Below are 24,980 nucleotides of genomic sequence, written 5' to 3' on the forward strand. Positions count from 1 at the left end.
CAGAGGAAGAGGCTGTAGCAGAAGTGGAGAAGACTTTGCAATAGCTGGGGTGTGTATTTACTGCTAGTCACCCCGCGAGGATGCTAGGGCCCAGGAGGAGGTCCCTGCCCAGAGCAGTGTGTCTGGCAGTCCCCTTCGGAAGGGCAGCCCCTGTACGGTGTCCCCAGTTGGGATCCCAAAGCTGGAGACACCAAGCCCCACAGGCCTTTGAGAACAGGCTAGTCTAGATTTCCAACCAGTTGGAACGGCCAGCCCATGCCATGGCTTCACTCACCCTCCTGTGCCAGTCAGCGCCTGGTGAGGAAACACGCTGGCTGCCCACCGTGGGGTCAGGATGGGAGACCTCCTCTCTGAGAGTGGAGAATGTGTCTGGGCAGCGCTTCACTGGGCGCTCCCCCATAGCAGGGGCAGGGCCTGATGTGGAGTCTGTCCAGCACTGCCGGCTTGGCCTCCTGGAGGGGAAATGCAGGGGCAGTCTGGAATTAGAGACGGGCCCAAGCCATGAAGCTGAGACCCACACATTCCCCACAGGGCGTGCTCAGATTCAACCCCACTAGAAAGAGAGACCCCAGCTGCCAAATTCAGCTCTGGATCCAAATCCTCGTGCAGATGCTCCTGGAACACAGGGGCCTAGCCCCACAGTTCTGACCCAGCCTCTCTCTGCCTGGAATCCCGACCAGGGCGAGGTTTCTGGTGCATCAGGCTGAGTAGCTGAGCATGGGACTCCCGGAAACCAGCATCTCCTCTGGACCAGTCTTATTCCTCAGCAGCTTCTCGACCAACTGCTCCTGTGACAATGCTAGGGTGACACCACGTGGCCATGAATGAAACTCATCCCGGCTCCAGCAGCACACCCGCACTCGCAGTGGGCTCTGCAGTACCAGCCAGCCCCGGGACACTCCGGCACGCTGTCCACGCGAGTCAGCAAAGCCTCACTGCGTCCGTGGCCCTGGAAGAGTGAAGCCAAGGCAGGTGTGTTGCTAATGAACATGAGGGACTTGACCTGTGCTTTGCCCCACACTAACACTAACATAATAACAAGCTACACTCCGAATCTCTAGCGTCTCTCAGCAGTGGGTCCCAGCACTGTGCATGCCGTGTGCGTAGTTTATCACCAAAGCCTCTCTGCACAGTACAGGCGGTCAGGGAGCTTCTAGATGGCTCCTTAAGGCACAAGGGAATCTCTGGCTGTCTCACAACTATGCAGAGCTAAAGGCCTGAGCGTGGCCAGTCGGCCTAGGAGGGGACGCGCTGAGACCTGGTGGGAAGTTTTGGAAGAAGGGTTCGGCCAAACCGACGCTGTTTGCGGGAAAAGGCCTGGGTTCCATAAATTGCTTGTCACGAAACTAATTTGGGGGAAAAGTCTGGAGACTGTCAGAATGTCGCATTTGGAAACTGTCAGAATAACACAGTCTCCGCATTTGCCTCAAAACGACTTTTCCTTTAGAAATGTAAATTAATTGTAGTACCAAGCATTAAAAATCAAAAAGGTCAATATTGAAATGAAACATTTCCATTGACCCCGAGTTCTTTGTTCCCAGAGAGTCACTTCATACAACTTTCAATATTTTGACTTTTCATCCCAATTCGGGAGGGGGACATTTTTCAAATTTTCAAAAGTTTTCCCAGGGTAGGAAAAGTGCTTCCTGGCCAGCCCTAGCTGCTGTTTGGGGTTGAGAATCAGCCCCCCTACCCCCAGCTCTGGCACTAACTCTCCGCATCCCCCTGTGCGCTGACAGTGGCACCTTCCCAGGGAGCTGTGGGTCAATGAATGCTTGCAGAGCCCCCTGCGCCCCACAGATGACAGCCTGTGCCATGTGCTGGGTGAGCCCTGTAGAGACCCCTCTCTAGCATGGGACCTGCTGGTAGATTAGGGAGAGGGGGCCTCCCCTCCTTAGGACACGAAGGAGCATGGGTGGCCAGGGAACCAGCCGTTGGGGGACGCTAGCCCCTGGCCCCTCCTCTTCTGCCTGAGGTCCCACCTCTCACCCTCCCCTTCTGCCCTCGTGGGGCCGGGGATAAACCCCTGGCTTGATGCTGATGAAGCTGGGCTCCTCGCTTTAGACTCTGAACAGCACGAAACCATGATGTGTCTCAGCTGGAGCCCAGTGACTGGGGCCATGGTGCTCCAAACAGGGCATCCTGCTCACTCTGCAGGGTCTCTGACAGGGGTGCCAGGCCCCTGAATGGACTGAGACGATACAACCGGGTAATCACTGCAAGCCCCTCCCCGGTGGCTCCTTCTTGGCTCTTCCCTGACCTTCCTCATGCTTTCCTGTCTCCCATCCAATTCCCACCCTGGCCACAGGATGGCGCTCTCTCCCACCAGCACCTACCCTGCACAGAATCACGCCTGCGGGCACGAGCCGCCACGGACAGTTCCACTAATTTCTATGGCACTTTTCATCCTGAAGTACTTTACCCACCGCTTACCTCCGCCCTCCCATGTTCTGACCCACATGCATGCACCCCTCCACCCCCGAGGTGCACTCCCTCTCCCACACACACATACAGGGTCTGTTTACACTGCAGTGTAAGCCCCAGGTCAGCAAAACTCGAGTCAGCAGACGCTGGGTCTGTTAACCTAGGCCTGGAGCATCTACGCTCATTTGTAACCCCAGGTTAGGAATTGTTGAACCCGGAGGCTTCAGCGTCTATATTGCATTGTGTGAGCCCGAGTCCAACTACCCATGTCCCAGACTTCCTCGCACCCTCCCCAGATGTGACCCTTTGTTCATGGGGCACTGTGGGAAAACTTGACCATCCACCAAACTTGACTGTCCAGAGGACAAAGCAAGTCAGTCCATGGGATTGTGGGACACTTTCGGCTGACTCCCAGAGCACGAGTCCTGTGGGGCTGTGTCTACACTGCAAAGCAACCGGGCTTGAACCCTGGGTCCTGGCTTGACTCAGACACTTGATCCCTAGGGGGTCCTGGGACCCTGGAGTGAGCGATTAGTGTGTAGACAGAAGGGTGTTAGGTTTGAGCCTGAGTTCGAACCCTGGCCTTACCCTGCAGTGCAGACATAGCCACAGGGGAATCCGTACTCGCCAGGGCCCATCTCGGGGAGGATGCAGTAGCTCCTGAGCAGGGCACAGCAACGCTCCACAGCCCTTAGGGGAACGGGTCTGACCGGAGCTGCCGGAGGATGTAGGGCAGCAGCCTGCCATTCCCAGGCGGGGTCAGGCCAGCTGTGCAGGTGGCTGCTCTATACAGGGGTGGGGGGAGGAGAGGCGGCCATTCTACACATGGTGGGGGAAGCCTCGGGGAAAAGCCAGGCGGCCGTTCTGCACCAGGTGGGGGAAGCCTCGGGGAAGAGCCAGGCGGCCGTTCTGCACCGGGTGGGGGAAGCCTCGGGGAAGACCAGGCGGCCGTGCTGCACCGGCTTGGGGGAAGCCTCGGGGAAGACTAGGCGGCCGTTCTGCACCGGGTGGGGGGAAGCCTCGGGGAAGAGCCAGGCGGCCGTTCTGCACCGGGTGGGAGGGAAGCCTCGGGGAAGAGCTAGGCGGCCGTGCTGCACGGGGTGGGGGGAAGCCTCGGGGAAGAGCCAACTCCAGCTGGATTTCCCTGCAGGGATCCTGCTAGTTCCAATGCCCCTGGGGCTCTCTGGAGCAGAGGGGGGGCAGAGGCGGATTAAGATTTACTGGGGCCCTGGGCAGTGCAGGAGTCATTTGTAAATAATTCACTGGCAGGGGCAGGTGTGTTGCTGGTGGAAGGTGACAGGCTGGCAGCCAGGGGGAGAGGCAGCCGTCCCCGGCAGGGATCCCTGCAGGAGCCCCGCTTCTCTGCCAGCCGTTCGGAGGCACTCCCGGCCCGGGCCTCAGCATTCCTGAAGAAAGGCTCTTCCTCTGGGCTGAGGGCGGGGGTCCTGTCAAGCCCGTGAACCCCCCTTCCCCGGTTCTGAGGCCAGCTCAGGGCAGCGACTCAGGCTCCCCTTCCTAGAGCAGAGCAGGCTACGGCCTGGCGAGCTGCCTGCAGCAGGGAGAGAAAGCTCTGTCCTCTCTGCTGCAGAGTGGAGCTGATCCCAACCCCAGGCCCTCCTCTCCCTCCTGCCTTTGGCTGCTTGCAGGCCCTGCCGGGCCCTAGCGAGGCCGAGGCAACCTGCCGCAGGGAGCAGGGGCACCGTTTGCTCGTGCACACCGTTAGCGGGAGCAGCAGGGAGAGGAGGGTGGCCCGGAAGGCTCCCTGTGCTGGGCCGTCTTGCTGAGGCACTGGATCCAAGCTGACATTTAGATGCTACCCAATTCAGATCGACTCCTGCCCCGTGATGATCTCTGCCTGGCTGGAGGGAGCGCGACTCCTGCGATCCCACCCTGCTCTGAGTCACGCACCACTTGCCCGGCTCCCACGATGGGGTCTGTGTGTCTCTCCCCACAGCGCTGGTGCTCTCCGCAGGCATGCTGAATGCTGGGAAGGAGCAAACTGCAGGGTGGTGACATGCTGGGGGGCGGGTGATACCCCGAGGGGCCCTGCAGCCACGGCAGGCTGGCATTCAATTCACGCGCTGACAATTGCGTTGGCACTTGCCAGGAGACGAAGAGCTGCACCTAATTTGCACCGGAGGGAGATGTGGAGCCCTCAGCATGCAGTGCTCAATCTCAGATGCAGCTGGCCACTTGGCCCAGGCCAGCTAACACTGTAGGCACAAGACACTGGGTGCCACCGTTCTGCCAAGGGGCTCTCAGGGTGAGACAGCTCAGAGCATGAGCGCCAGGGTCCGGTCTGCACCCGCCCTCCCAGTGCCAGTGCTGGGAGCACGGCTCAAAGCTCAGGGGTGAGGCTGCTCCGGGGGGGCCAGCGTGCAGAGGGGCCGGAGTGACGGTGGGGAGGAAGCACAGAGCGTGGGGGAGGGACCAGGAGCATAGAGGACAGCAGGGTGACGGGCACAGAGAGCAGAGCCCAGCCAGGTTCACAGCATTAGCACCGCAGTGTAAGGGCTTATGATGGAGCTGGCCAGGGCCTGGTCCCAGTTGCCCCCGTCCTAATGCCACATGGCCCTTGGTGTGGGCATCTGCGTCCCGCCAGGGCCCAGTGCTGGGTGAGCAGCACCCATGGGCAAATCCCGCTAGAGCAGCTGGGGCTCACGGTGCTGCCCGGGCAGGCTGGGGGACGAGGGGTGGCCCTCCCGGCCCTGCACAGTGCCCGAGTCAGGCATCACCCACCTGCGTGCGGGTCTCCCTGCAGGCAGAGGGCAGGCTGGATGGAAAGCACAGCCCCCAACCCCCCCAGACACAAGGTCTAGGGAAGCACCAGGCCCCTCAAGTGTGGCCCCCCCCGCCCACTCCCAGGCTGGCCCAGCTCCGGCCAGCCACTCCCAGAAGAGGATAGCGAAGACAAGACGGCCTGCAGCCTGCGAGCAGGGGAGCAGTGGCGCCATCGGGGAGGGCTGGGCGAGTGTATTATCCCAGGATGTTGGCACCCTCCAGGGACCCCTCTGTGGCTGCCCAGCCTGGCACAGCTGCTAGCCAGCACAGCCGTCAGGCTACGGGCTACGAGAGCGGGGCTGGGCGTGGCAGCCTCCATCCAGCCCGGCCCTAACGAGCCATGGGGCTGGTGTCGGATCTTCCCCCCCTCCTGAGTGGGAGCTGACCCCAGGCCTGCTAGGATTGCTGTTGCCATGGCAGCCCAGATGGCTCCAGCAGAAGGGGAATAAGTGCCCGCTTTGAATAAGCCAGCAGCTGGCTTCCGACACAGCCCATTCAGCAGCCTGCAGATGGGCTGATTATTCTGAGCTTTTCAGTGGTTTCCCTTTATTCCCTTAGACGTTAATGGTTCAGGATTGTCAAGCCACGGCCCAGCCCCCCTCACCCCAGAGCACCCAGCCTGTGAGCGCTCAGTGCAGGGCACCTCCCCGTGCTTGGCACACGCCTGCCCCGTGTCGGGGGGCTCAGCAAGAGGCGCGGGCACGGGGGGAGGGACATTGCACAAGGAGCAGGAGGAGTGAAGGTGACTTGGCTGCATTTTCAGCATTAAAATTTAATTGGAGCTGCAGCAGATTCCTGGGCCATATGCAGCACCAGCAGCGCTGCTTGGACGGCCGGGGGGAGCTGCTGTCGAGAAGATGGGGTGGAGTTTGCATGGTAATATCTTACCCAGGGATTCTCTCTCTTTCTCTCGAAAGCTCCAGCACAAAGAGGCTTGTACACCAGCCAACATCTCGCCCAGCCCGGGGTCCCTGCGTCGCGGTTTCTCATGGAAATCAGGTGAGGATGCTCTTATCTTGGTTTTCTCTTTTGTCTGGGTGAAACGGTCCCCTTCCCCTTGGTCACAGCCTTCTGTCGGGGTGTTTCTCCCATGACTCAGCCTGTCCCCAGATGGCCAGCTTCTCGGCACCGCCAGCACTGGGGTGTGGTGTGCGCACAGAGACACTCCGATAACTAGGTGTTGGTAAAACTCGGTGTGGAAACCAGAGGGGGATTTTCCTGCAGCTGTTCCCTAGCAAATGGGGACATACCTTGGAAAGGGGCCAGCGGGGACTGGCCTTCAGCTCTTTGGTTCATCACTAAAAATGTCCATTCGGTGCCCTGCTATTCCCATCTATCTCTGAGTCATTCCTGGTGGGGAAACGGACACTAGCCTCACTGCAGTGTGAGAAGGCTAAGGGCACACTCTGCCTTCGCTGACTCCTTTGTTAAGTGGAATGATCAGTTGTTCGTTGTCATTGCCTTTTCCTAACCTCATTATCGGCCCTGTCTGCACGGAGTCCCTGCCGAACAATAGCACAGCTAGGCAGGCACTGGGTGGATGCAGGGCTCCATTTTCAGCGCTGAGCAGCTGAGGGCTCAGATTAACTGATATGCCACTTGTTTGTATTTTCTTTCCAGAAGCATCTTTTTGATCCACATCAAGAATAGGGTTTAAGACAGGTAAATGGAACCTTGCATCATTTCCAGTGCTCCCCGAAGGGAATGCAGTAAAAACGCTGGTTTAGTTCTCTGTCTTTAAACCACCATTTTCTCTAAAATATGGGAATTAGGAGCAATGCTGGGGGGAAAGGGACAGGGACACGGAAGAGGGCAGAGAAAGTCCAGCCTATCAAGGGGACTTTAGTACATCTGTTCCTGTCTGCAAAGAGTTAATCTGACAGATGCTACCACCGAGCATTTTGGGGTGCCATTTTCACATCCATTATTGCTCTGCCACCTTTTGCATTGGAAAATCTAACCCAACCCTGACAATCAAGGCAAGTCTAGAAATAATGGGATATTTAATTCCTAGCAGCTTCTCAAAACCCTAAGGAATGCCCCGATCTGCCTCTCTTAAAAATACATCAAAGGTCATAATCAAACTAGTTACTGAATGCCCAGCTAGTGCCATAGGCAAAGGAAGGCTTGCTTCAGAGCCAGACTCAGCCACTCCTGGAGTGCAGTAATGTCCAACTGAATTCAGATTTCACACTCCGCCAGGAATCAAAATGAAGGAATACAAAGTCCTGCTGTGGCAGAGTGAGGGGCAATGCCCAGACAGGGGAAGCGTAGAACAGCACTGAATGCCCAGAATGTTGAATCTTAGCAATCATGGTGTGTAAGTGGCTGTAACTCCACCCTGAAGAAAGCCATTCTCTCTCCCCTCTCTGCTCTTCTGCTCACCTCCGCTCATCACACAGGCTGCTCGCGTGACATGACTCGTGTAGGGTGGGCTCTTGTTCCTTCGTGCATTCTGCTCCTGCCGAGTGCAAAGCTGGGCTTCAGTCCTGGCTTCCTTTTTGTTTATCCCTTGCTTAACCTGAACAATACGGCTGCATATTCACATCTGCCGCATCCCCGCATGCTACGCTAGCTAAAGCTCCCTGCAACCAATGTATACACAAGCCAACAGGCAGCCCAAGACTGCAACCAAAGCACAGTTCAGTGGTGCCCAAAACGAACATTTTGTTAACTGCCACCAGCACGCTGTCATTTATTCTCTCCACTCGATTCCCAGGAACACACTCCACTTATGGCCCAACAAAGGGAGTGTGCTAAAGCTCTCAGTTCACTGGCAACAGGGCAATTACCTACCTTTAGAGAACCCAACCTCCATCTTACGGCCCCATGCTGGGAAACCCTGTGCTACATTTCTTACTGGCTTCCACTGTGTCTATTCTAGCCGTGTGGGCAACCTTCCTACGGACTCCCGAGGACGGCCCCAGGTCCTATGGACGATCCTCAGTGCATGGTGTTCAGCAAATGCATGCATGCCGGGGCTTCCTGAGGAGAGCCATTTTCATACAGACGGCTAATTGTTAGCTGGAATAATAATAACTAGCTGACAGCTGTATCCCATCAGAGACTGTGCTGCAGTCATCTCTGCCCATTTCCAGAGGGGTTTAGCCAGGGCTCTTGTTGTTATGTTCATATTGATTTTCAACACAAATCGTTAGCAAAGTCGGACTCTAATGGCTGCTGTCAGCTGACTGTATTTCAGCAAAATACAAAGGTGGGGCCAGACCCCAGTCACAGGTATCCTGGGGTGAATCCAGAGTAACTCTATTGAAGATGAAGCCTCTCGTGTAACTGAGATCAGAATCCGACCCAAACTCTCTGTAGCTTTACAGAAGATTTCAAGGAGTGCATGAGGCTGGGCGGGTTAGGATATTACGGTCTGAAATGGGTAATTGTTTGGTGTGGACTTTCTATGCCTCCTTCATACACACACCCGGGGATAGCTGTGCATGGGCTCCAGGAAACTCAGAGAGGCTCCTTTCTAGCACTGCTGTTGGGAAGAAGCTGCAGGGGGCTTAGGGGTAATTTCCTGGGAGCTAGATTCTGCCCCAAGTGACTAGCACGAGGTCCGTTGTCCTCTGCAAGTGAGCTCAGTGCTGGTGGTCAATGGAGGATGTCTGTGGCTTTCTCTCCTAGTGACACAAAGAGGAAACCGGTCCTTTTTCAGCATCACTTCGGACACAGTGTAACAAAAGATGCTTCAATGGTTCTTGACATTCTGCCCCACCTGTCCCCATGTTCACACCACACAGAGACACACACATTGTGCAAATGTATATACAAGTTAGAGGTGGTCAAAACACCTGATTGCATCAAAAACGTTTTTTTGTTTTTTTTCCCCAAAAAATCAAATTTTGATCAAAAATGTAACTGAAAAATTGAAATTCAGAAAATTTGGACCAACTTTAACAATCTAGTCAGCCCTGAAAACAACACAGGTGCACACACACACATCAGGTGGGGAAGCAGCTAGTTCAAGGGAAATCTAGGCAGTGGACAGCAGCAGCAAATGGAGATACACAACTATCTCGGAATGGTTCCAGACCCACCCTCCCCTTTTCCTGCAGAGAATCAGGTTTTGTACAGATTCCACACCCCAGACTAAGGGCTGGCTCCCTCTTCCAGGGCACAGGCATGGTTCCTTTTATTGCTGTCTGTGATAGTGTGAATCACCGCAGCACGTGCCATGCAGGTGTTAGTAGGAGTAGCCCTGTAGGAAGGCATGACCATGAGCATGGGTTCTGGATCACGGCACAAGTAGCCGGGGGATCCAGCCCAATGAGGGGCTGGCTTGTTGACTGAGGAGTTACTGGTGTCTGGGAATCATCTCCTTTTGATTAAGCAGTGTCAGGAAAGTGACTCCTGCAGCACGCGGGGAGCCAGGCTTTTGCTCTTCCTGAATGGAAGACCCAATGCCCTGCCCCTCACCCCCATCAGGCCTGTCCCCCGCCCCGGGGCGTGCTATGCAGCCGGACAGCAGGGAGCGCACAGCATTGCGGCACGCCCAGCACTCCAGGGCTCAGAGCTACGGCCCCAATTAGCTCGTGTTCCGCCTTCGTCTTCTCTCTCCTTCGGAACGTAAAGCTGGCTCCTTCCTAAGTCATGAATGGAAGCCAGTCCAGCCAGCGCCGAGTGACCCAGTGAGCCCCGCTCTGACACCGCACACGCCGCTGGCAGACGCCATGTCCAATGAAGAGGATTTGATCAAATGAGAGCGAGTGACTCTGGAGAAAGCCGGGGGCTTGGCTTCTGCATGCCCTAGCCCTGGAGATGCCCAAGCCAAAGGGGCTCCTTTGGAGGGGACTTGCATGCAGACATGGACGGCGCCACTAGCCACCCCTTTCCTAGTCCAGTAGTGTCTTTGCTGTCATGTTTTCTCCTAGCTTAGGGTGGGGGTGGCCCCAGAGGACTGCAGTCCATCCATCTCTGTATCCCCAGGGACAGAGCCAGTGCGGGACCTTTCTGTAGCCAGGAGAGGCTCTGCAGCTTCCTCTGAAAGCACCTTGCCCAGAAGAGGGGCCTATAGCCCCTGCGCCAGCCCAGCCCAGGGACGGGGAGCCTCTGGCACAGTCTCCTCTGAGCCCCCGTTTCCCACAGGGCGACAGAGCATCGCAGGCAAGGCTCTCCTGCTGGGGTGCTTATTAGTGCGGGGCTTCCCTTCGGTGCCACCTGGACCCCAGGAACTGGGGAGCTGGGTGGCCGTGGAAGGTGCCGCATGCTGTTCTCTTTTGCTGTGTTGGTTGCTTTCTTTTGCAGCTGCTAATGACTGACCTGAGGTCTGTTCACACACAGTCCCCTGCGCGGCCGGAGCAGCAAGACAAGATGGGGGGTTATTTTACAGTGTTCTCGTAGCCAGTGGCACCAGGTAGGACACGGGGCAAGCCACGCACAGTGGCACTAGCGTGCAGCTGGCACGTGGGGTGGCCAGACTCCCAGAGGGCAGCATCAGGCTGAGGCACCGCGTGGGTCCCACTCCAGCCTGGCAAAGGCCTGAGTGGGGAGGATCATTCCCATGGCAGTGAGAAGTGGCCCCTGAGCGACCTGGGGTGCTGGGCAGCCCTTCCCAGGAAGACAGTGCCTGAGCCGAAGTGCCTCACAGCGCGAGGGGGTGGAGTTCGAATGACGCCTGCCAGCTTGCCGGCTCTGCTCAGGCGATTCGTCCAGAAGCCCAGGAGGAGAGCCTTCCCTGTCGTTACTTTTTGGATGGGGCTGCGCTTCCCAAACTCCCACTGGCCTGGCTGGAGTTTAACTTGCTCCGCGGCCGTCCTGACAAGCAGCCACCTACGCCCTTGTCCAGCCCTTTTCCTAGGCCTTGCGACCTTCTCTGAGCAGGACTCAAAGCCTGGACAGGTGTGAGCACAGGCCTGGGGCCCAGCAGCCTCTGAGCTCTAATCCTGCCTCTCAGGCTCACGCCCCTCTGCAGCCTTGGCTGTCGTCTCTGAGATCTGATTCTGCAGCTCCCAGGGACTCCGCTTTGATTGGTGTGGAGACGAGGAGTCGCTAGTTAACCCTGGAAAGTTCTCTGAGAGTGGAAAGGGCCAGGTCTCCGCTGCAGAGAGTGCCCTAATGCTGCACTGACCGGGACGAAGGAGCAGGGCACCTGGTGGGATCTAACAGCTTCATTTGCCTTCTTTGCAGAGACACCAGATGTCTGCCTGAGGGATGCGCCATCTCGCTCCCCAGAGGGATTCCTGAGCCCTGGCGACCCGATGGCAGCGCTGTGGCGGTGCCCTGGCAAGGAAGGGGCAGCAGTGAGTCACAGCACCTCAGACTGGCACCATGGGGAGCGGGTTTCTGTTCTTTGCCACAAATCCCCAGGAGCCAGTGTGGCTCCAGAGAGGATCACGCTGACTGGGCTGGCCTGTGAGTGTAGCCATGAGGCTGCCTGCTCGGAGCTGCGGGAGCAGCACGCACAGGACACTGCCGAAGGTATTGCTTAGTGACGACACCCGGAAGATTTGAGACTGTAGCAAACGCCACATGTCAGCCTGTGCGTGTCGACTGCCCGACAGATTGCGGCCCAGCCCATGCCCCCCTTTCGCAGGGGTAGACGGCTTGCAGTGGGAGAGGGCTGTGAGACGGAGCGTGGCTAAGGCTAGCTCTGGGTCAGCGGGGCTTTCTTGCCAGGGTCACTTCTCCGAGCCAGTGCAAATCCCGATGCCTCGGCCCTTTCACAGAGTTAGTCCCCTCGGGAGGAGAACAAGAGCTAAGGGCTGGGGAACGTTCTAGATGCTTACGAATGGGGGTGACGCCAAAGCAGTTCATGCTTGTCTGAAACCTCCCCCGGAAAGAGAACTGATTCCGTAGGGCTCCCCCACCCCGCCCTTGGGGCAGTGGGCCAGGAGGGCAGGGCTGGGTTTGTAGTGTCCATCTGCAGATTATCCTCAGGGCTGAGAGGACAGACTGCCACTGGGCTCAGCGCTGGTGCAGGCTACTGCATTCCCCCGATCTGCATGAATGATGGTGCTTAGCCTTTCTGGCTCGCCGGGGTGCTCCCCTCCCCCTGAATGATATACCGGGGTGCTAGGAGCCAAGGGATCACCTGGCCGTGGTGGTAGCTCTGGAAATACTGAATGGGAAATGGTGGCGGTGGGAGGAGCTTAAGGAACAAGTTCATCCCACTGGCCTTCTGTCACCAGCTCATGCCATGACTTCTCTGCTCTGGTGAATGTTCCTTTTGTGAATGGTGCCGAGCCCAGTAGCAATGGAGATGGGGTGGGGGCCAGCGAGCCTGCTCTGAGTTCCTTGAGCCCCCGGAGAGGCTTGTGTGGTGTGATCTCCTCGTGTCAGCACGAGAGCTCGGGGCTCAGAGGGACCCAGGCTGCGCATTGTCTCTATCACCTGCAGGCGACGTTCTGGGGCTTTTCTCTGCCATGCCTGTCCTGCGCAGCGGGTGTCAGGTTGTAATAAGGGGAGAGTGCCTCAGGGAGATTGGCTTGCCCCGAAGCCTGTGTGCCGGGCTGTGTGTTTAAAAACCTGTCAGACTCCAAGAGCAACGTGGAGCACACGGGAGGGAATGCCACCTCTCAGAACTCCCCTGAGCCACAGTCCTCCATCACCATGCTAAGCAAGCGCCGCGTTCCCCTGGTAAACGTAACAACTCCAGCACTTTCCTGCTGCTGGGAGGTGGGTGGGAGCGCGCCCCAGGGAGGTCAGGGAGCAGCTTCTGTAGGCGGGGTGCTGTGGTGGGACTTGCAGGTCGGATTCTTTTAGCAAAATTAGCTGCAGGTGTGTTCCCGTTCAGTGAGGAGCTCTCCGAGAAGCCAGCATGGAGGGCCTCGCACCAGGGAGCTTGCACCGGGCGAGTCCAGCTAGTTCCCATGTGTGCCAGCACAGTGCATGAACGCTGCAGCGTCTGTAGAGCGGGGGGGATGGAATCTCCTGCCTGTATCTACCTACTCCTGACGAGAGAGGAGCCGAGGGAGCCAGGTGGGGGCATAGAGTGCCCCGTTTGGTTCCAGGGGGTTATTTCCTGGTTTCCTTTCCCCCTCACTTCCCATCCCTGAGACATTCCCTAGTGCATGTGACAGATGGAGCCTGCCTTAGCTAGGAACCTTCTGCGTCTCCCACTTCACAGCTGCAGTTAGTCTCTTCTGGTTGTTCACTGTGGTTCTGTGCTGCTCCATGGGCATGCTGGGGAGAGCCCCCAAGCCAAGCATCCTCAATACGCCCAGCCTGCCGGGTTCATGGTCAGGCCGTGGGGGAGAGCCAGAAGACAGATCTTCACTGTTCTTTGGAATTCCATTTGTTTCCCTACTGGGCCCCTGCTCGCAAGACAGCAGCGCCTCAGACCGGGACAGAAATAGCTTTGTCTCTCCAACAGCCCAGCGGCCGCCAGCTCATGGCCTTTGCCCCAGCCATCAGCTTAGTGCAATTTCACAGCGTTCTCCTAACCCTGTTACCCATTTCCTTCCTCTGCTTCTTCTGGCACACTCCTGCCCAGTAGATCGGACGCATTCAGCTCTGATGGGCTGGCAGCTCCTTGGCTCGGTCACTACGGGCCCGTCTCCACCGCCTGTGGCCGCGATCAACAGGCTCAGGCTGGTGGAGCTGGGGCTGCCGTGTGGCTCGGCCTGGGGCTCGGGCTCTGAAGGCCAGGAAGCGGGGCGGGCTTTGGAACCTGAGCTCCAGCCTGGGACGCCACACCAAAGCCCTGGCTGGACAGTGAGTGCCAGCGTGAGCCCTGCAAACCCGGGCTGGAGGCTCGCTGCTTCGGGCAGTGCAGACAGACCCCAATAGCCTGACTCTCACCTGCCCTGGAGCTGTGGTTAGGATTCCCTCCTAGCTGGTGTGAGTGAGGGGAGCGCGCTGGCTTGGTAGCTGTGTAGATGCTTCTGCACAGGGGTGCATGGCAGCAGGAGGGGCCGAGCGCTCTCCTAGGCCAGGACGGTGCTAGGGGCTGCGTTTGCAAAGCGCTTTATTCTCCAGTTCGGTTATTTAGGGTCACACAGGCCAGTTCTAGCCTCAGAATAATGAGCCAACAACATTCCAAATCCCGGCCCAATCACCCAAAGGCATCTCCTCCCGACAGATACCAGGAGCTGCCCCTGGCCTATGACAGCAGCATGGGCTAAACTCCAAGGAGGTGCATCCCCCACCAGCAAGTGGGACTAACTGGTGCGTTGTGCATGTATATTACCGTGCTAAGTTCTTAACATACTAACCCAGGAAGATCTCCCTGCCCTCACAGACTCTGCCCCCCAGCCAGGCCTGCTAATGCTGCTGGAATATGGAGTAAGTTACTTGCGAACGAACTAACCCACTAACTGGCTGTAATGCATGCACTACTAACCCGTCTTGTTTCACCTCCTACTAACCGGGGACAGCAACATTGCCTTTAAAGGGGAACGGAAAAGCTTGCGTAAGTATGTCTGCAAAGAAGTCAGTCAAGTTGCCGCCCCAGGAACAGAATCTACGTGCAGTGTCAAACATTACAAACACAGCGAGGGAATCAGTGGGGAGCTGCTCCTCCATGTACCTGACAGGGCCTGAGTGCAGGATTCTGTCTTTCCCCAGCAACATGGGGTAGCGCTCCAGGACCAGAGAGCTGCACTCTGCTCTGCTGCCGGTGCTGGAACTCCCACAACACCCGCAGAGGAAAGACAGACACTGCTTCGCCGGTCTTGGCAGGTCACTAGAGGAAGGACTGATTTTCCAGGGGTGTTCTGTCTGTAATGCTGAAGTCTGCATGTGGATTCTGCTGCTGACTAGGGATCCTAGACTGGGTTTATTGACAAAAGCTTTTCAGTTCCTTTTTAAGTCACTAGATCTCTCTCTCCTGTGACTAACACATTTCCAAACTGAATTAAACAAACTAACCTTTGCTGCTTTTCTCACCATTTCTCTTTCCTAGTTCTGTTCCTGAACTAAGATGCCCTCTCTGGTTATGACATGTGGCTCTTTATTAACTGCTTGTACTAATCTCTTCTTAGTTGGTTCTATATGCTACTAACACACACTCTTTGGCTCCTTAACTTTCTGCTGCTCTTCACCATGACAAATGAATGAAGAGGTGTTCCCCCACCCCTCCGACAGACCCCTGTCCATGCGACCCTGCTACGTTATGCGGCTGTCCTTCTTTTCAGAGCAGCTGAACATCTTGAACTCCCATTAAGTGCAATGAGAAAGGAAGCTGATCAGGAGTTTTGAAAATTAGGCCACTGGTTTTCAATCAACTTTCTGAGGCCAAGAGAAAACAATGCTATTCACAGGCTCTATAAAACGGTTTGGAGTGGCATGTTTCACATACTGGCCAGTCACTTTGTAATTTGTATTTGCCAGAAGGTCCGGTGAAGCTAGTTTGCAGAGAGACCCTGTTAAAAAGCAATTAAGAAACTGCAGTCCCCACCCGTACCCCAAACTCTTGAATTGCTTGGAACGCTGCCTGGTTCATCTGTCATTGGGAATGGCCTCCACATCAGCCTTAGTGCCTCTCTTACTCCTGAGCTTTGGGACGGACATGGGGCGCTCTCAGCTTGTGCCGGGCCAGGACTCAGTTTCTTTGGATCTCCACCGGTTTCCTTTTGGCACTGATGCATGTGGAAAGCAGTTGCCAACCTCGAGCGCCTAACTGCCAGGAGCCGAGGGGCTGAACCTCTCTGGTCGATTGGCACTTGTTGTACTTACTCCTGGTCCCTAACCAAGACCATGGGAGGTGAGGGGCAGGGAGAGGAACAGGCCATGTTGTCTAGAGGGAAATCTGCCGTCGAGGCGTTTAACGTATTTCATGATGCACTAACATTGGGCCTAGTTGTGAGGTCTCGTTCAGCTTTCACTCCACCTGCATGGGCTGCATTCCCATTGCCTTCTCTGGGAGTTTGCCAGAGTACAGGAGACAGGGTTTGGCCCATCCACTGTGCCTTTGGCATGCAAACCAGGAATATCCGCTAGCTCACCAGCATCCCCTCGGGGGGCCTGCAGTGATTAACAGGACTAACCTAACCCCTGCATGGACGGAGAGCAATGCTGGTTGCTGTCCTTTTAACTGCACTTAAATACTGAAGGCAAAGGCCCGATTCCTAAATCAGTCAGTGATAATGGATGGAGTGGGAACTTGACGCCCTTAACCACCCCAAAGGCTATGCATGAAGCCTGCAGCACAGGGTACCTGGCCAGGCAGTGGGTCCCTCCTGCATTGCTCCGGGGGGAGGAAGGTGCCAAACCAACAAAACGTGACTGCTAACGAGCTGAGGAGACGTGGGTAGCAGGAGAGGCAGGGGGCTGTGAACCAGAACATCGCTGCTCAGAGCTGGGGCGAGGGTGATAATGTAACATGTGTGTGTGTGGCTGGCATCATCGTGAGATGTTCCACGGAGAGTTGTGCATGGGCGGGGGAGCAAAGGGAGGTGCCCCGGTGAGGTTCAGCTGTGGAGATCGCAGTGGCTCCAGGGCAGTGTGGAGAGCTCCCCCAGCTAGGGAGCAGAGCCAGTGGGCAGAGGTCAGAGAGCTCAGGGGGAAGATGGCAGGAGTGAGAGGAGGGCGCAGTGAGAACAGGGAGGGGGCGCAGGCAGAGAGGAGAACAGCGCCAGTCCAGGGGCAGAGCGGGACCAGATGCAGCATGGTACTGGCTTACCGAGCACCCGTCCCCATTCCCCCGCTGTTAGCTCTGCTGACAGGGCGGGGTGAGTTTGCCCCTTCTGTGCATCTCAGCGTGGCCGAGGGCTACACACGAGATCCTCTCCTGGAGCTGCCTCCACTCGGGAGCAGCCTGGCTGTGACACTCAGGCAAGCAGAACTCAGGGGAGGAGAGTGTCCGCCCGGACAGACAGACAGACAGACAGGTGCACTCTGCAGCCAGGAGCATTGCTTGCTCTCCAGGTGTGGGTGCTCTCCAAGAGCAGCTCTGCCCAAGTACTTTATGGATCTGGCCTGTAAGTGATTGGAGCCTCTCTTGCTCATGAAACGCTCCGGTGCTCACTCCCCTTTCGCTGCTAATTGCTAACAGCTGTTCTGCTTTGCCTTGAGACGTGTAGCTGGAGAAGGACCCACAGCGTGACTCGGTCTTTATGCCAGTTTATTGCCTGTTTCTGTAGCAGACCCCCCCACCTTTAACCCCTGTGTGTTTCTGTACTAACCACCGTGACCTGTTCCTTTCAGGCTGATATTAACGACTTGCTGGGGATCTCGCCACTAACCTGGCTGCCTCCTCTCGATTATCTCTCCGGGTCCGTGTGTGGCAGTGATGTGGCTGGTGTATTTTTACCTAACATACTAACTAGTTAGGAGGCTGCCCGACCCTGACTGCTCCCTGCTTTATTAACATACTAAAACCTCTCTCAGGGCTGGGCTCAGAATGGGTTTGGGGGTCCGTTGTTCCATGTGCTCCCTTGGAGAGTGGGGCTGTGATGCACCCCCAAATCGAGGTGTGAGCACGACTTGCCCTTTCAGGGTACTGCAAGGGGTAGAGTATCTGGCTGCCTTGGATCAGCGTGAACAGTGATGCAGGTTTGCCCAGCTGGGATAGGGCCCTGCAGGAGAAGGAGGGCATGCAGGCTCAGCCTGGGCACAGCGAGGCTGGCTCAGATCACGGGGAACCCGAGCTAGGTTAAATCGGGGTGATCTGGCACAAGGCCTGGCAGAGAAAGCGAAACCTTCCTATTTTGCAGGTGAGCGAGAATCTGCCCGGGATAATGTAGCAACCAGGGAACCAGCATTTCAGCCTCGGTGGTGTTCAAAGCGTGCCCGTGCCCCAGCCCGGGAGCTGCAGCCGAGACACTGTCCAGCTGACCAGCTGGCCAGCCCCTCACTGTTGTGTTAAGCTGTCTATCACGGCTTTCAGTGACCTGAGCCCGGGCCCGCTGCTCATGACCTAACCAGTCCGCCAGGAAGCAGGTGCTAAAAGGCTGGATTTGCTCATCCCAGGAGATGAGTGGAACACGTGAGCCCCAAAGGCCAAACCTGTGTCTGTGCCAACCTCTGCGGGACTCGGCATTTGGAAGCTTCCCTGACTTTCTCTGGGTCCCCTGCTCTTCTGGTCTGTTGGTTTGCACAGGCTGGAACCCTGGGGCCTGAGGGGTAGGAGCCGCTGGGAAGACTGCAGTCTCCACAGGAGAAGTATGCTCCCGTCTGCACGGCGAGGTCCTCGGCTGCCAAGGGCAGCGAAGCAGGGCGGGGACAGGGAGCACATGGAGGGGTTCTTACAGAACGGGCGGCTTTGCTTGGCTGGCTCTGTTGCTCTTCTCCTTGTCACTGCGCACGTTCCCTGCTTGGCGCCCGGGTGCCCTTTGGGTTCAGGTGGCTTCCCATCTCTGGCTGGGCAGGGGCAGAGATTTGCCCCCCGCCTGTGCAAGCGCAGCGACTCCAGGGGTCCAGCATGGCAAGGGAACATGGGGGTCACCAGCAGCCGCCCGCTCCAGACCCAGCTCCTGTCCTGCGTTGTGCTGCTTCTCGGCCCCCAGGCAGGCAGCGATCCCCCCTGAGCGGGTCACAAGGCTGGGCTCCCCCATTTCCCTCCAGGGGCTGTGGGGCTCTATGCCTGCTGGGCTTGACATGGATTTCCAGGGAGACCGGAGAGCTGGGGGATGTTGCATGGCAGCATCACGTTGGGGACAAGGGCGTGACCGGCCTCTGGCACGATGCTGGGCAGCACGTGGAGGGAGCCGAGGGGAGAGCTGGGGCTGGCGTATGAGGAGAGGTGAAAACCTGCAGCTAAGGGGGGATGGCAGGAGCCCCCAGGAGTTGGCCCTGTGAGCGGGGAGGGAGGGGATGAACGAGGGGGCCCAGGGGAGCATGTAGGAACCTGGAGATGAGGGACAGGCGAGCTGGGGCAGGCAGCAGCGCCGCCCGGGTCAGACCTTCCTCAGGACAGGGGCTAGCTGGCCTAACAGCACTTCCAGCTCCAACATCGGGGAGCAGGGATCTCCCAGCGTGCCGAGGCTGGCCAGGTTTTAGATCCAGGGCAGGGTCACTCCAGCAAGCGACGGCAGACCCCCAAGAGTCCCCTCCTCCTGTTCTCTGGGCCTCACCCCGGCGGATTAGGCACGGCGCTCTCCCTGCGTCGGTGCCCCGTCACGCGGCTCCAGCAGTGGCCAGCGCTGGGCTCAGCGGGACAGCTGCCGCACTTGGGGGGCACTTGGGCCAGGTAACGCTGGCTGCTGAGGGAGGCAGGAACCAGCCTAGAAGGGCCATTTGTCTGCGGCAAGTCCTGTGTTCCTGGGTACAGGAGAGTCAGAGCAGGTGACAGCCCCCAGGACTGCTCCTCTCCCCTGCCCTGCAGTCGCTGTGGGCAGGCCCAGAGGGGCAGTCTGAGAGCCAGAGGCCCCAGGGATGGGGGGACGGATGGTGACGAGACACTGTCTGGAAGGGCTGGCCCGGCAGCCCCCGTTTCCAGGGGTGAGCAGTGTCTGATGTTCCCTGCGGGGAGCGAGACCGGGAGACGACAGAGGGAGCTTGCAGACGAGTCTCAGGCTGCTCGTGCCCCAGCTTGTCACTTTCAGGTTTCACAAACCCTGCTGCCAGCACCCCCAGGGGCTGCCCCACAGTCTCCGGGGGCTGGGGGGGGGAATCCCTGCCATCCCACAGCCTTGCTGCTCTCAGGTTTCAGCTCCTGGGTAGAATGGGGCCCTCTAGGCAGGGATGCTCCTAGTCCCTCTAGAGCCAGAGAGCTCTGGCCACGGCCAGGTGAATAGGCGTGTGAGGGGAGACAGACAGACAGATGGACAGACCAGTGAGACAGCAGTCTAAATCTTGGGGAGGATGCTGCACGCCCAGCACTGCCTCGACTGGGCAGCCTGGAGACGGCTCCCTTCGTTGCAGCTGCACTAAGCACAGGGCCCAGAGCCACTCACTGCTCCTCGCAGAAAGGGGAGACGGAAGGGGCCAGTTTGGTCACGTCTCCCTCTGTCCTGATTGTTCCCTATTGCACATTACGGCCTGCTGCTGGCTTTTCAGTGATCCCGGCAATGGCACACCCAGCCCTTGCCTTGGGAGACGGTTCCGTAGCCTCTCAGACCAGGCCATTGGGCCATTTCTCCAGGCTCTGTGTGTGTCTCTCTCTGAGGGTGCCGTGTGTGTGTGTGGTGTGTGTGTCTCTGATGGCTCTGTGTGCATGTGCGTGTCTGTGTGTGCAATGGCTCTGTGTGTGTATCTCTGATAGCGGTGTGTGTGTGTAATGGCTCTGTGTGTGTGCATGTGTGCGTGTTCCTGTGTGTGCAATGGCTCTGTGTCTGTGTGTTGCTCCCATGCTGATAGTGACTGTTACTCTGGTGTCTGGTTCGCAGGGCCCTGGTGCGGAGGGCGGCCAAGCTAGCTGGACCATGCTGCCTGCACAGGGCTCCGTTGCAATCAGAGGGGGCTGCCCAAGAGACAGGTTTCAATGCAGGTTGCCCCTGGGGAGAGGCGTTAGTGAGGCTCAGGAAGGGGTCGGAGCTAAGCTACCTGCACGAGATGGTGGGGCTGGACGGGGGCTGCGTTCCTGCCCTAGGTCTGCTGCAGTTCCAGGCCAGGCTGGTGTCTGACCGGGCGGTGGCGGTTGCTGGACGGGGGCTCACTGGAGGGGATGGTTTCCAGAGCGCATGGACTAATGGCCTGGCCAGCACCCTGCAGAGGAACCAGTAACACGAGCACCACGGGCAGCCTCCAGAGCCGCATGTTCCCCTCACTGCTCAGCGGGGGCAGCTGCCCGGCTTTGCTGGCCCTGGCCACAGCCCGTCCCCTGTGCTTTTCCCCGCTGGAGTGGACAGGGTGTTGTAGTGGGCAAGAGGCTCTGCAATAGGGCTGGGGGCGGGAACTCCCTGCCTCTCACCCCAGCTTTGCCGGGTGGCCTTGAGTGAGCTGCCCCATGGGATGGGATAATGATGCATGAATGAGTTCGGGCCGCCTGAGCTCCCCTCTGATAGCCCCTTACTCCAGGAGGTCATTGGGATGGAGGCTGGAGGAGGGGATAGAGGCTGGCTTTCCGAGGGCTGGTTGGTTATTGTTCACTCCCCCCATCCCTCCCAGCGGGATCAGAAACTCATGCATCCCAACAGCTGCCCCGCCCCAGGAAGTGAGAGGCCTTCCAGCAGGACGTCCGCAAAGACCCGAAAACTCATCGGCCCCAGCTGCTAGCTACACATCCAGGTATCTGCACTCCTGTCTCTCGGGGTGCTGAGCGCCCGCAGCTCTGGCTGGCTCCCACTGGCGTCAGGGTGCTCAGGCCCCAGCTAGGCCTCATCCTGCCGCTGCAGCGTGTGCACTGTCTCCCTCTAGCGGCTGGTGCTCGAGAAGGATAAAAGCCGCTCACCGCTAAGCTTGTTCCTTCTGCCCAGGCGGTAGTGGCCTGGGATTTTTGAGCAGAAGGCCTCAGGTCCAGTCACCGCTGCCAGCCCGTGTTTGGGCAGTTGTTACACAGCCAAAGGTCCAAGCCAGGAGCAGCATCAGGGGCTCATGGCCCCTTGGTTTGTTTCTGCCCGTGTGTTGTACAGTGGCACCTTTACAGGGCACTGGGCCACTGGGGACAGGCCTTTGCTTTATCGTCTCTTGATCTAATCGCTGTGGCTTCGTCACAAGCCTCGGACCTTCCATCCTCTGCCCTAGGCCCTTGTGTCCCTGTGCAGACCCACCCGTAGGTGGGTGTGGGCCGGTTCTGGCCCTGGTTCTCACTGGGCATTGGAGGGCTCCTTTCTCTGGCGCAGCAGAAACAAAACTCCCATTGCAGAAGCATCTCATAAGCAAGGGGTGCATTTGACAAGCGGGGAACAACCCAGGGCCTGACCCTCTCCCCTTTACTCTCTGAGCTGGGCTCACTCACGGGGTAGGGTCAGCCAGGAAGCAGGGCGAGGCCCATAGCATTCCAAACGGAAGGGCTCTAGGGGAAAAATTAAGATAATAAAAAACCCCAAAGCAAAGAGAAACCTGTTGCTAGCAGAACCAGATTGTTCTCCTCCTCCGGATATCCACTCCCCTGCAGGGTCTGCCATGGGCCGCTGCTCGTGTGGGGAATGGAGACCGCCCCTGTGGAAATGACTGCATTTGCTGACGGCGTGCTCGCCTGAACAGTTCCGATACAATTGTTCTTATTCACTGGTCAGGAACCTGTTTCAGAAGAGCTTTTGTACCACACAAAGGTCTACGAGCAGCAGCGATGCAAAGGGAATTGTGGGGAAATGAGATGCAAAGCTGCCTTATTTAAATGCTAGACAATCCCTGGCACACATGCCTGCAGAGCTGCGATGACCATAGGCTGGACTAGGCTTTCTAGAAGCAAACGTGGGGGAAAGAGTCTGGGGCTGCGGTCCCCGGAGGAAAAGAATCAAGTGGATCCCACTGCCACTAATTTTTCCAAGTAACAGGAAAAAGCCTTTGACGGGCTGGGTGACCTGGAGCCAGTAGAATAATGCCCGACCCAAACCTGGCCTGAATCCAAGGTGAGCTTTAACTGGAACTGGGTATAAGAATTTGGTTCCCTATATTTTCCCTTCTGCGTCTCTGTGCTCTGGGCAGGACTGGATCTGAAATGGCTGGGGCTCTGGAATGGCAGGCAGGCAGGCTGGCTTCATAAGATCGCCAGCTCAGGTCTGCATGGGGTGTGGACAGCTCAGGTCAGGTCCCCAGAAGCACCCAAGCCCTGGAGTATTTCTACAGCCTCAGCCCTGGGAGATTTGCCCCTCGCTGTGCATCTCACTTTCATGGAGTGTTAGCTCTGTATAATACTAATGCGGTGGGTGATGAGCCCTGGCACCCTGCAGCCCAGTCAGTTACAGCATCCCCCAGCAGCCCAGCACCAAGGAGAATTAACAGCCTGGCCAGTTAGCACGGCCCCAAAGGCCAGTGCATCCAGCCCAAGGCCCTTCCCGCAGCCCCGTCAGACTGATGCCTGGTGGGGGGCCGAGAGGGGTTGGGGAGAGAACATCACACAGCTGGGACCGGCCTTTGTGCGGCTCTGGAGAAGCAGACTCTTGGCCCCACGGTGTTGCCCGCGGAGAAAACCAGCGCCAGCAGGCACGCCGCGGATCTGTGAACAGCCCTGGCTGTGCGTGTGCCTGGGGCTCCTGATGGACGGTGACCACTGGCTCAAGCCTGTAACGTCTGCTCTAAACATGTCAACTCTGCAAATGCCTCTGCAGCCCCGTGTCTTTGTGTGGCGCCACGGGTGGGTGCTCCCTGCCCCCTTTCCCTCCCAGCAGGAAGGGGCAGAGCGAAGGAAGCTGCTGCTGCAGCCAGGCCAGGGTTTGCTGTGCGTCAGCCCGAGCGCTGCGTAGGTGCTGGGCCCGGGAACCTGGACGGCCCGGCTACCAGAAAGCCCCAGGAGGCGACTGCAGCTGAAGAGATCGTTGCGTGTGGCCCAGCAATGACTCTCTTACTGAAGCTGCAGCGGGAGCCAAGGGCAGAGAACCTGAGGCCCTGCTGGGTGGTTTGAATCTGCAGCCCACCCCGCCAGCCCTGCTACGCCTACCCCTAGGTGTTAACGTCAGGACCAAGAAAACAAGCTGGAGATGGACATGCCCCAGGCCCAGAGCTCTCACGTTCTGACAGCCTGCACTCCTGTGAGGTCAGGGCAGGATTGGGCCGAGGGAGCAACAGGCCAGATTGGGCCTGACTAGCCCCCCAGGGCCCGGGACCTGCCCAGAACCGGTAACAGTGAGCAGAGGGTGCAGCCCCACAGACAGCAGCAGGACCGGGCAGGCCAGTGTCTCAGACTCCCCTCAGTCCGCCTCCTCTCCCGGCACCCCCCGTTTGCAGGGAGCTTCCGCCCCCCTGCTTCAAACCAGTCTATTTTATACCCTTACCTGCAGCCATACGGGAGGCAGTGCGGCCGTGGCCTGTGTGAACCCCTGGCCTGGCGCTGGGGGGATGTTCCGGGGATGCTGCCTGGCTGTGTCTGGCCCCGGAGTGCCAAGTGCTGGGGCAGGCTGGACTCACCTGCCAGACTCTCTGTGCCTGTTTCCTGATCACAGCCACGGGCAGCCAGTGTCCGCAGGAACAGCCGCTGTCCCAGGGGAGCCCAGAAGAGCCCAAACCCGCAGCTGTAAATATGAGCGTCTCTGAGTGGCTTTCTGGAGGTATTATGACGAGTACCGTGCTGATCCTGGAGTCATGGATACTGCTGGCTTCACATGGCACCAGGGCATGGGGGCAGGCTCCAGGCATATGGGGCAGGCACCGGGGACATGGGGGCAGGCTCCAGGTGTACAGGGGCCGGCTCCAGGGGCATGAGGGCAGGCACCAAGGACATGGGGGCAGGCTGCCAGACATATAGGGGCAGGCAGTGAGGACATGGGGGCAGACTCCAAGGTATGGGGGCAGGCTCCAGGCGTATAGGGGCAGGCACCGGAGACATGGGAGCAGGCTCCAGGCATAAAGGGGCAGGCACCTGGCGCATGGGGGCAGGCTCCAGGGATGGGGGCAGAGTCCATGCTGGTTGCAGCTCCAGTTCTGGGCACATATGAGTTTCCCTATGCCTGCTGGAGGAGGCAGGCAGCCAGAGCCCCGTGCTGCTGGTGCTGTGGTTTGGAGCCGCCAGTGCCAGGCTCTGTAAAACACACACATCCCCTGGCGAGGGGAGCCCCCATCTGAGAGCCGGAGCTGGGGCAGAACAGACCCTGGGGATCTGGAGAGGGGGAGTCACTTCGCTGTCAGCTCTGTTTTTACGATGAGATCCGTGTGCTGACCACAGCGTGTGTCGCCAAGGCCTGGGCCCAAAAGTGGTACCTTGTGCCCAAAGTCCAGGCGCCTGGGGCTGTTCGAAGCTCTGCCGATGCCTGGCTGGGTGACCGTGGGGCTAGGGCTGCCAACTTTCTAATCGCTCAAAACCGAACACCCTAGCCCCGCCCCTTCCATGAGGCCCCACCCCCTGC

The 24,980-nt window shown here is 58.2% G+C and overlaps 1 long non-coding RNA gene across 2 annotated transcripts; it reads left to right on the forward strand.

Moving 5' to 3' along the window:
* The first annotated feature begins 5,716 nt into the window (after positions 1-5,716).
* On the forward strand, positions 5,717-23,624 carry LOC141999352 (uncharacterized). 2 transcript variants are annotated; one of them, XR_012641998.1, is made up of 5 exons: positions 5,717-5,947; positions 6,123-6,204; positions 6,826-6,867; positions 10,462-10,570; positions 11,344-23,624. It is a non-coding gene; the product is annotated as an uncharacterized LOC141999352 (long non-coding RNA). The 2 variants fall into 2 exon arrangements; XR_012641997.1 differs by lacking the exon at positions 5,717-5,947 and having other exon boundaries at positions 5,998-6,204.
* The last annotated feature ends 1,356 nt before the right edge of the window (positions 23,625-24,980 follow it).

This window comes from Natator depressus, chromosome 15 (assembly GCF_965152275.1).
Source record: "Natator depressus isolate rNatDep1 chromosome 15, rNatDep2.hap1, whole genome shotgun sequence".
NCBI lineage: Eukaryota > Metazoa > Chordata > Testudines > Cheloniidae > Natator > Natator depressus.